Raw genomic sequence first — 9,458 nt, 5'->3', positions numbered from 1 at the left:
TCATTGCCAGACTGGTTTGGAGACCACCTCACTTCTCTTCAACACTTGACACTACACTTTTGTCCGAAGCTTGAAACACTTCCATCCAGCATTCAAATGATGACGACACTCCAAAGTTTGACAATAACTTGGTGCGACCTACTGGGACCACGGTGTGAAAGGGAAGGAGAGGAATGGCACAAAATTAAGCACATCCCGGACCTGAAAATTGAGTAATACAATTATATATATGGGTGGGTCTGCATATTCATGTATTATGTCATAAACTATTTGTGTATTGTCCCGTAAGTGTGGAGAAGACCAACACTAGATATGAATTTAGTCATTTGCTAGAGCTAGAATTTAGATATTTGGGTTTTTTCTCATAATGCTATTATTTTAGACCATCCACATTTGAAAATGTAAGATTAATTATGGAAAGTAAATAAATACAAGAAAGTGCAAGTGAGATTAAATAGGGAATATATATAAATGCAAAAGAGTAAAAATTATTAATATGTATATATACATGATAGGTTAGATGAATTTTAGATGTATTAACGGGTGCCTTTGACTTAAAGAAACAACTATGAAATTTTTTTCCTAAAAAAGTAACCAAAAAAAATGAAATGGATTTATGATTCAAAACCAAAGTATCACGTCGCCTGGCTAACTTTTGATTGAGAAACATAGCAGTAGGCTTAAATGAAGAAGATATTAGTATTTCATTAAAAATTTTAGTTTTCTGCATTTTACTTGCAACTCAAATAACAAAACTCTTTTTCGATGAAGTTCATAATTATATCAAGAATGCTAATTTATATATTGTAATTTGATGTGCACATGACTATTTAACATTTTAGCAGTTTACTATTGGATTTTTTTCTTGTATAGTTTTATTCACAAATAATTATCTAAGAAAACATAATTTCAGATTTTGTAACCTATCTATTGATAGTTGTTAACAAATTTGTGGTATGGCGAAATGAAATTCGCGCCTCTGTCCCAGGAAGTTCATGCATTGAGTGGTCTATGTAAAAATTATACTCAAAATAACAAGGGACTCTAAACCCGCGTCATTTAAGTGTCAATGATTTCAAAAAAAAAAAAAAGGTCTCGATCTTATTGCCATGTACCACTCTAATGGCCAATGGATGGGATCCACATTCTTAATTTAAATACAATAAATGCTTCACAATTTAAAATTTTCCATTTTATAATTATGTTTATCAAAGTATACATTGATGTGTTTATTCATGTGCATAAATTTAAAGACTTTTTTCCCCTATTATTTTATTTTTCAAAGACTTATTTTTAAAGTGTATGTCTTCAATATATCTAATAGTTGATAACAATAATCACAAATTGAAGTTTTAGCACCCCAAACTTCTAGGTCCCACAATGCAACCAAAATATTCTGAGTGCAATTATTTAATTTGTATCAAATCATTGCAATTTTCAGCACTGGCACCTTCCTCTTCTTAACGAACCTATAAACCGCAATCAAAGTGTACGTTAGTATTGCATTCTTATGGATGCAAACTATTGGGACCATGGCGTAAAATAGCCCAAGGCAAAACCATGCCAACAGTCTTAAAATGTCCACGACAGAAATGGCAACTATGCCAACAGTCTCTTTTCTGATCTTTTTGGTAGTGACTAGGGCTGCAAACGAGCCGAGTAGAGCCGAGTCGAGTTTTGACCTTATCGAGTCGAGCCTTGACTTAATTTCATCGAACTCGAACTCGAGCTCGAGCTCGACTCGAGCTTGAATCGAGCCGCTCGCGAGCGGCTCGATTCGTTTGCACCCTAGTAGTGACCTACGTTTCTTCAAGGAAAGATCCAACTATAGGAGACCAGAGTTGCATTAGGGAGAGAGCGATTGGACTTTGCAACATAGCAAGTTGAAATTTTACAAATGAATCATTGGTCAAAAATCAAGAAAACTTGCAGGTCCCAAAAGCAAAGAACTAAATAATAATAATAATAAAATGTTCCTTTGCCTTTCAACATTTAGCTCACTGGGAGGGACAAAGAACATAACTTTACAGTGTTAACTATCTAGGCCAAAGGCAAGCACACAAGTATCTTCATCCTACCAAAACAATGACTAGTGCAAAATGTCACCTAGGAGGCGTTTCAGAAGGCTGGCTATTCAGTGCAGAACTTGAGGGAGTAGTCAGCAGAGTTCCGTTATCCTGAGAGCTCAAACTACCCCATTTTGGCTCTGTATCCGATGGCTCGATTACATGAACAGCACCATCACTCATGCCAATTTGTTCTTGGATCGGACGGATGCGCTGCAATCATCATAGGAAAAGCACTGCTGCTGCTGCCACATTTGAAAACTCACGTCAGATCCATAGAAACGCACCACTTAAAGTTCAAGATGAGATTAGCAATGTTATGAACTGAATGTCAATGCAAAAGCATATATAGTTACAAAATTTCTGCACTGCCGCTCAAAATGAACAAAATGAGAGTCACAGAAAATTGCTGCAGAAATTTTGAACCTTTTCAATTACCAATCTACTCTTGTATTTTAGATTAGTTCTGAAGACAAGCAAAATGCCAAGGAAATTCCAAATTGTACACTTGATGCAATAGGATGTCTTCAAAAGCACACAACTACACTCTACATGATTGACTCGTTTCAGTCTTCCAGTTAGATACATATGTGAATCAATAGCAAAAACAGTCAGACCATAGAAGAAACTTAAAGAACCATGGAGCATGACCAGCTTCTTTAATGAAAAGTCAGATGAGTATTATCATTTCAATACCTGACAATTGATGAAGGCATGTAACCCGACGGTGCTATTTGACAACGGAGCCTTAAGCTATCAGCATCAAAGATTCCAATTGCACCATCCAGAAATCCCATGTAGACCAACAGGCCATCACAAGAGTATATTGCACTTGAAATGAACAGTTAAGATCATGACAAGGAGGTGGTACTCAGAGCAAACACTTCAAAAGACCTCTGAAGAGGAAGGGATAACATTACGAGAAGACCACTCCATTGAGCCTTATAACATACCAGGGAACAAAATTATGGAAATTTTTGCTGCAAGGAAGAGTTTTCATATTTACTATGTAACGATCTAAAGCACCATTCTCAATAATTTGGGAGAAAGAAGATAAGAAGATGCTATATGAGCAGACATGGGAACGGAAATTTGAAGGCTGCTAAATGCCATTCACTGAATTAATCTAGAAAAACAAAATGGGAGATAAAATTATTGTCTCTCTTCCTCTTTCAACCTTCTTCTTGTCCTTGGTAGAAGCATAACCGATGAGGGAAAGAAGGAGAAAATCACATCCATAGTTAACCCAAACACATAATGCATTATGCTTGAATCCGTGCAAAATTGATCTTCATAATGCCCTTTATCATTCGAATATTTGATTGGCTATGCACCACAGAATGTAGGGAATTAAGATTGCATCAGTGGGAAGAAAGTCATATCAGAGGACAGTCTAGAGTTTCAAGTATACTATTTAAATTTTGATTAAAAAATATACTAATTAAACCAACTAATAAATTCCCTTAGAATAAAGCAGATATTCACCGAATTGAAACACTCAAGTTGAGTGTCATAAACAGCAATCTGACTTCATGACTGACCAGCAGATGACATTGATCAAACACTCAAGTGGAACTGAACCTTAGTTTCTCCAATTAGGGGTGGTGGTGCTTGTATAGCTTTCATTTTCTTCTTCTCCCAACCATCAATGTTCCAGTAACATAGCTGCAAACAATATGGTGCACCAATCATGAGCAGTTAGCTCCTTAACATTTTTACAGATGATAAAGGAGACAATTTCAATCTAGACTTGGAAAAAAAATGCACTTGCCTGTGCATCAGCTCCAGATGATACCAATACATTCAAGTTCTAGGAGAAAGCAAGCCCAGTGATTTGTTTATGGTGCCCCTCAAGCTTGGTTTTAACCTATAATTCAAAACAAGTGTGAAAAAGAAAAACAGCTGATAATTCCATCTCAGCCGATAGTGAAGTTGCCACCATATACGAAAAAGATCGTAATCAACAGATCTGTAGGCTTCTTTATTCCAAAAGCTAAGTATAAGACTTCAAAGGGGCTGTCTCAACAACAGAAGATCTACTCTGAGATAGACAAAGAGAATTAGTCAAGTGATTGCAACAAAATTCTACGGCAGCATCATTATCCTTATGTAAAAGCCATTGAAGTGCTAAACAAACAATTTCTTTATATAAGCAACATGATCAGCACTTTCGAATAGGATAATATTCACAGATTCAAAGGGATGACAAGAAAATCTACCTCATCAACTCTGACATTGAATATTTGTATAGTGGAATCTTCCATTCCTATGGCAATAATATTGTTGTCCTGAGGATGGAATGCCAAGTAGGTAGCCGCTGGAGGTGGAGGCATGAAAGTAGTCATGACCTGACCAAAATTCAAGGGATTGGATTTGTCACCTTAAACCATTAGCAGAGGCCGTGTAAAGGTCAAACAACGCAAACAATGGACACAAACAAAACACAATCCGAGCATAAAAAACGACAGATAAGCAAAAGAGGACTTTGACCCATAAACATAATGGCATTAGGTGCAGAGGGTAACAACATACCTTAAACGTCATCATATTGAACAAAGAGACCTTGCCACCAGATGCAGACATGACGTAAGAGTCATTCCTTGATAAAGCAATGCATGCGGGTGACTCTTCTGCTGGTTTGGCTTCACCTAGATCATTGGACAGGAGAGCCCTGCTACTTGGCTGCCACATCTGAGGAATGATGGATGCAATAGACTGATATATGCAGAACATACAGCACGGAAGAAAAAAAATACAAAAAATGAGATATATCAGATAAGGTTAAACCGAAGGAAAAAAGAACAGAAATGGAAACAACTTGCTGAAAATCCAACCTTTCCAGAAGGATTCCGTTCCCTGCGAGGCCATTTCCAGAGCCTATGAAGAGCATTAGATTAGAGTCCAACGCCAACAGAGCAAGACCAGAATTTGTGTAAAGCAAACGCAAAATCTGTAATTCCCATATTTCTTGCTAAATAAAAGGCCACTAAAAGCCATTCACTGAATCCTTGACTCCTGGTCCTTGACTCCTTGGTAGAAACATAACCTTTTAGGGAAAGAAGGAGAATATCACATCCATGGTTAACCCAAACACATGATGTATTATGCTTGAATCCTTGCAAAATTGATCTTCATAATGTCTTTTATCATTTATATGCAGCACTGAATGTTGGGAATTAAGATTGCATCTGTGTGAAGAAAGTCATATCAGAGGATGATCGAGAAACCCTCTCTGATTCTTAACACATAAATTAGAGGATGCTCTAAATAATGTTGGTACCTTCATTATTTAGTAGAAAATCTGTAAATACATTTTAATAACTACAAAATGGATATAAGATCGAAGATTCCCAGTGTTAATCATCTCACTAATCTTTTATTACGAGCATAAAATAAAACCAGGAAAAACACGTACAGAATGGTCTGTTAACAAGTCATAGCTTAAGAACCTTGAATTTCTTTTGGAAAACATACTTTTTGATACCATGATACAAGCACTTAAGGATGTCATTTATTTTGGAGGACATTTGGACAGAGATTTCACTAGTTAACAGGATAATTTTGCATCTGATTTGGCGAATCCAAAGAAATTCTGCATTGTATGACAAGCCTCAAGCCATGGGCATTATATATTCCGATTGCACCATCAGAAAAGCCCATGTAGACCAGAGGCGATCACAGTAGTATGTTGCACTTGCAATGGAAAGGAAGAAAGCGAGTCTCGTGGATTCCACTGCAATACTAGAAAGAAGGTTGAATAGACTTGAAAATTTGCTCGACTTTAAATATTTATCTTAATTCATGATGGCTGTAATTCGTAAAGCAATCATCTATAACTTTACGCGAGATCACGATTTGCAGGTGAAATCACATAAGATTTTGTTCCACATGCAGACTGGATTGCAGCAAGAAAACTCAGCCGTGGTCTCACTGCATGTATAAGAGGACAAACTAATAGTACATTGATGGTGATATGTTCAGTGTTATTAAGGCTACAAAGGATTTGGGAGAGACACGATAAAACTGTGATGTCTTCTTCCGCTCCTCCTGCTGCAATCTCGAAATCTAAGAGCCAGAAAAGGTGCTGGTAAACTTGGACTTTTGAGCACTCAGCATCTTTGGCATTTATACCAGATGAGGGTTTTAACCTTGCTTTTCAAACTTGGTTGAAATTTTCTGGATTGAGTACTCTAGCAAGGCCAAAAAAGTATTCACTGCATTGCAGACTACTGGTTAGGCTGTTATTCTCTTCTCTTGCTTGCTTGCTTCCTGCATGTGAACACGCATTGTATTCCAATTAGATGCCTAGAAATTTGCGTAGATTCTTAGTAGTATTGGATTTCAATTGGGCAGACTGAACATGACCTCACACATTAGCATTGAAATACTGGGGAAGCGGATTCTCATGCTCAGCTGATTCCTCTTGCATATTATGGTAACTATTAGACAAAAAAATTAATTACAAGAGATAAGGGATATTTTGGAGGCAGAAGGTGGACTGGTAAGTGGGTAACAGAGTGTGTATATCAAGTTACATGAGGGATAGTTTGCCTTTGTTCCTATTTATATTGCTTGACCAAAATAAATTGAGCAAAATAGGGACGTAGGCATCCTAATTTAGGTTGCCTGTTTTGTTGAGCAAACTGTTAAATAAGTTTGAAAACCATTTTTAGCAACTTATTGCAATCATGTTAATCCAATGTAAAGTTTTCTATAAATGGTTGTAGATTAACTGTGAAGTTAATTAATCATGCTTCAACACACCTCAAGAGTAAAGAAACTATACATCTACAAAGAAACAAGAATTAGTTCCATTAAATATTTCCCCCATGTCAGTTCTTGCTAGAAAAGTTGTGTGAATTAGTTGCATACTACTTTTTATACAGACAATTGGTAAGCAAATTAATAGGAAAAGATTTTAAATGCCCAAGAATAGTTGTTTACTACTAGTTTCTTGTCTTACACCAAAAAAAAAAAAAAAAAAAAGAAAGTATCTACAACTAGTATCTTTTTTTTTTTAATCATATTGTGCGTCATCAAATGTCAACTCAAACAGCAGCAGTGAAAGTATCGGTGTGATACTGAAACAAAGCTGTCTGTGTCCATGCACTATGGAACCTACAAAAGCTGCATTTGCTTGTAGTAGCGCCAACATCACTAATGCTAAATCCTAATCCTGCTCCTCCTTCATTACTCTTTGTTTGGATAATCAATTATTTACGAAAATTCATTTGCTTCTATATTCGACACATATAATCTATATCCTCTTGGCAAATATTAATGAATTTCTTAGACCTCCTCTCTTTTTATTTTCTTTTCTCTTCATCTGATGATATTTCTCATGAATCCACTTTCTCTGAAAAATAATTGAGAGAATATACTCTAAACAAAAGTGTTACACTATATTTTTTTTTTGTAATGATTATTCTTGACAAAAACACCAAAAAAGAATACCATAAGTGAACAATAGCATGTACTAACTGCAATCAGAACACCATATAACTTGAATTCACCAAAAAAAGAAAAAAATTAAAAATGTAAATGATGGGCCTCATATACCTGGACTTCCCAGGCAGCCCAGGATTGTAGAAGACTTGCAGATCCATGATGTGATCTGGATACATGGGCGTCCGTAGAGAACTTTGAGTGACATTTCTCGCCCTCAAGTCAATGCAGAAACAGCTTTCTAAACAAAAGCAACTGACCAAACAGTCCAATGCAAACTAGTGTTGATCTAGAACAAATTACCTGGCAGCGATTGAACTTTTAGAATAATCAAAGTTTGGTCACTCAACTATTAATCGTATATTTTGATCATTCCATCTAATTCGCTGTTAACTCTACTAGATCCAACTATTAAGAGTGTGTCTCATGAACCATGCAGACCCTTTAGTCTAGTAGAGTTAACAGTTATATTACATGGAATGATCCAAAACTTACACTTTCAATAGTTTACTGAATAAAAATATACTATTAATAGTTGAGTGATCAAATTTTAACCATTCAAAAAGTTTAGTGACTATCCAGGTAATTTGCTTATTTATTAATTGTAGTATCTTCGTTTGGACTGAGGAATTTAACAAAGGATTTCAAATTCACCAAAATTGTTCTAGTAGTTTGAATTGTTTAAGAAGTATTTGAATTTGTATTTTACAAATTATCAAAAGCACATTTCAATGCTAAAATAATTGATTATTTACAAATTCAAATATCTTTTAAATAATCTCAACAACTAAAGGGATTTGAGAAAATTTCAAATCCTTGTCAAATCATTCAATCTAAATGCAAACTGAAATAGTTTGATGTAATGAACTCTGTACTAATACAAAGGGAGAAACCTTTCCTCATTGTAGTTGTTTCCATCCACTTGCGGTCAATTTTAAGTAGCAAATATCTACAATCAATGCTAAAGATGAGATTGTACATACATTTTCTTCCTAAATTGAGTTAAGGGACCCAAGAATACTCCCACAGTTGGACATTTGAATAAAAAAAAATTGTACGTTTTCGTTCGACATGGATAGGGTACTAATTGATAACCATTTGCCATATGGCCCACTTGGAGCTCCTGATTCCGTGGCGCAGCTCAACAAAGCAGCCGCGCTGTCTTACCTATTTAAAGTTTGAGAAGAGTTCGATCTCCTAATGTTTTATCTATATGTTTTATTATTGTCTCCATTCTTTTGATCATGGTATTGATTATTAACAAAATTATGAAATAGAAATATTATTTGCACTCATTTTCTGGTTGATTGCAGTCTCACCATTTATTTTATCATAGAATCTAATAAATGAGAGCCATATGATAAAAATGATAGTGGAATTGTGATTAACAAAAATTGGAGTACAAATAACATTTCTTTTATAAAATAAGTTCCAAAAAATATTTTCACCTTTCACAGAAGTATATCTTATCTCTTTTTCAAAATTGTATGCATAACAAATTTGTCATGATCATTACAAGTCATGGGAAACTCGTTTCAAGTCTTCGTGACATTTTTTTCTCTCCATCTGACAATTTTTAAAAATGTTCTCTTCCTTCAATTTTCCCCTCTAAAAAATCTGAAATAGGTTCCAATGTCTTTTATCTTTTACTTTAGAATTCAAAATCATGTTTCAATATTACGAGTAAAATCTATCAAAATTTTAACCTTGTTTCATTTCAAATTTTTATTGTAAAGTATGTAATCGAAAATAATATCTGTATATAGAAGTGATTTTAGTGCATGATCTACATAATTTTGTCCTTTGCTATTCTATCTTTTGCCCCCACTGACGACCTCTGGTCCTGACTTAAAAACTATTTAATGCAATTGGTAATTATTTGAGAACTGTAATGTTTCAAACATTTTTGGAGGGGGTGTGATGGAATCCCTCGTGAACCCAATTTCT

General features: G+C 35.2%; 1 pseudogene; it reads right to left on the bottom strand.

Moving 5' to 3' along the window:
- Positions 1-2,102: 2,102 nt before the first annotated feature.
- Positions 2,103-7,690, bottom strand: LOC113780195 (annotated as a pseudogene).
- Between the last annotated feature and the right edge of the window lie 1,768 nt (positions 7,691-9,458).

This window comes from Coffea eugenioides, chromosome 8 (genome assembly GCF_003713205.1).
Source record: "Coffea eugenioides isolate CCC68of chromosome 8, Ceug_1.0, whole genome shotgun sequence".
NCBI classification, from domain to species: domain Eukaryota; kingdom Viridiplantae; phylum Streptophyta; class Magnoliopsida; order Gentianales; family Rubiaceae; genus Coffea; species Coffea eugenioides.
The sequence above is the reverse complement of the archived record's forward strand: the minus strand, read 5'-3'. Positions and strand labels throughout refer to the sequence as shown.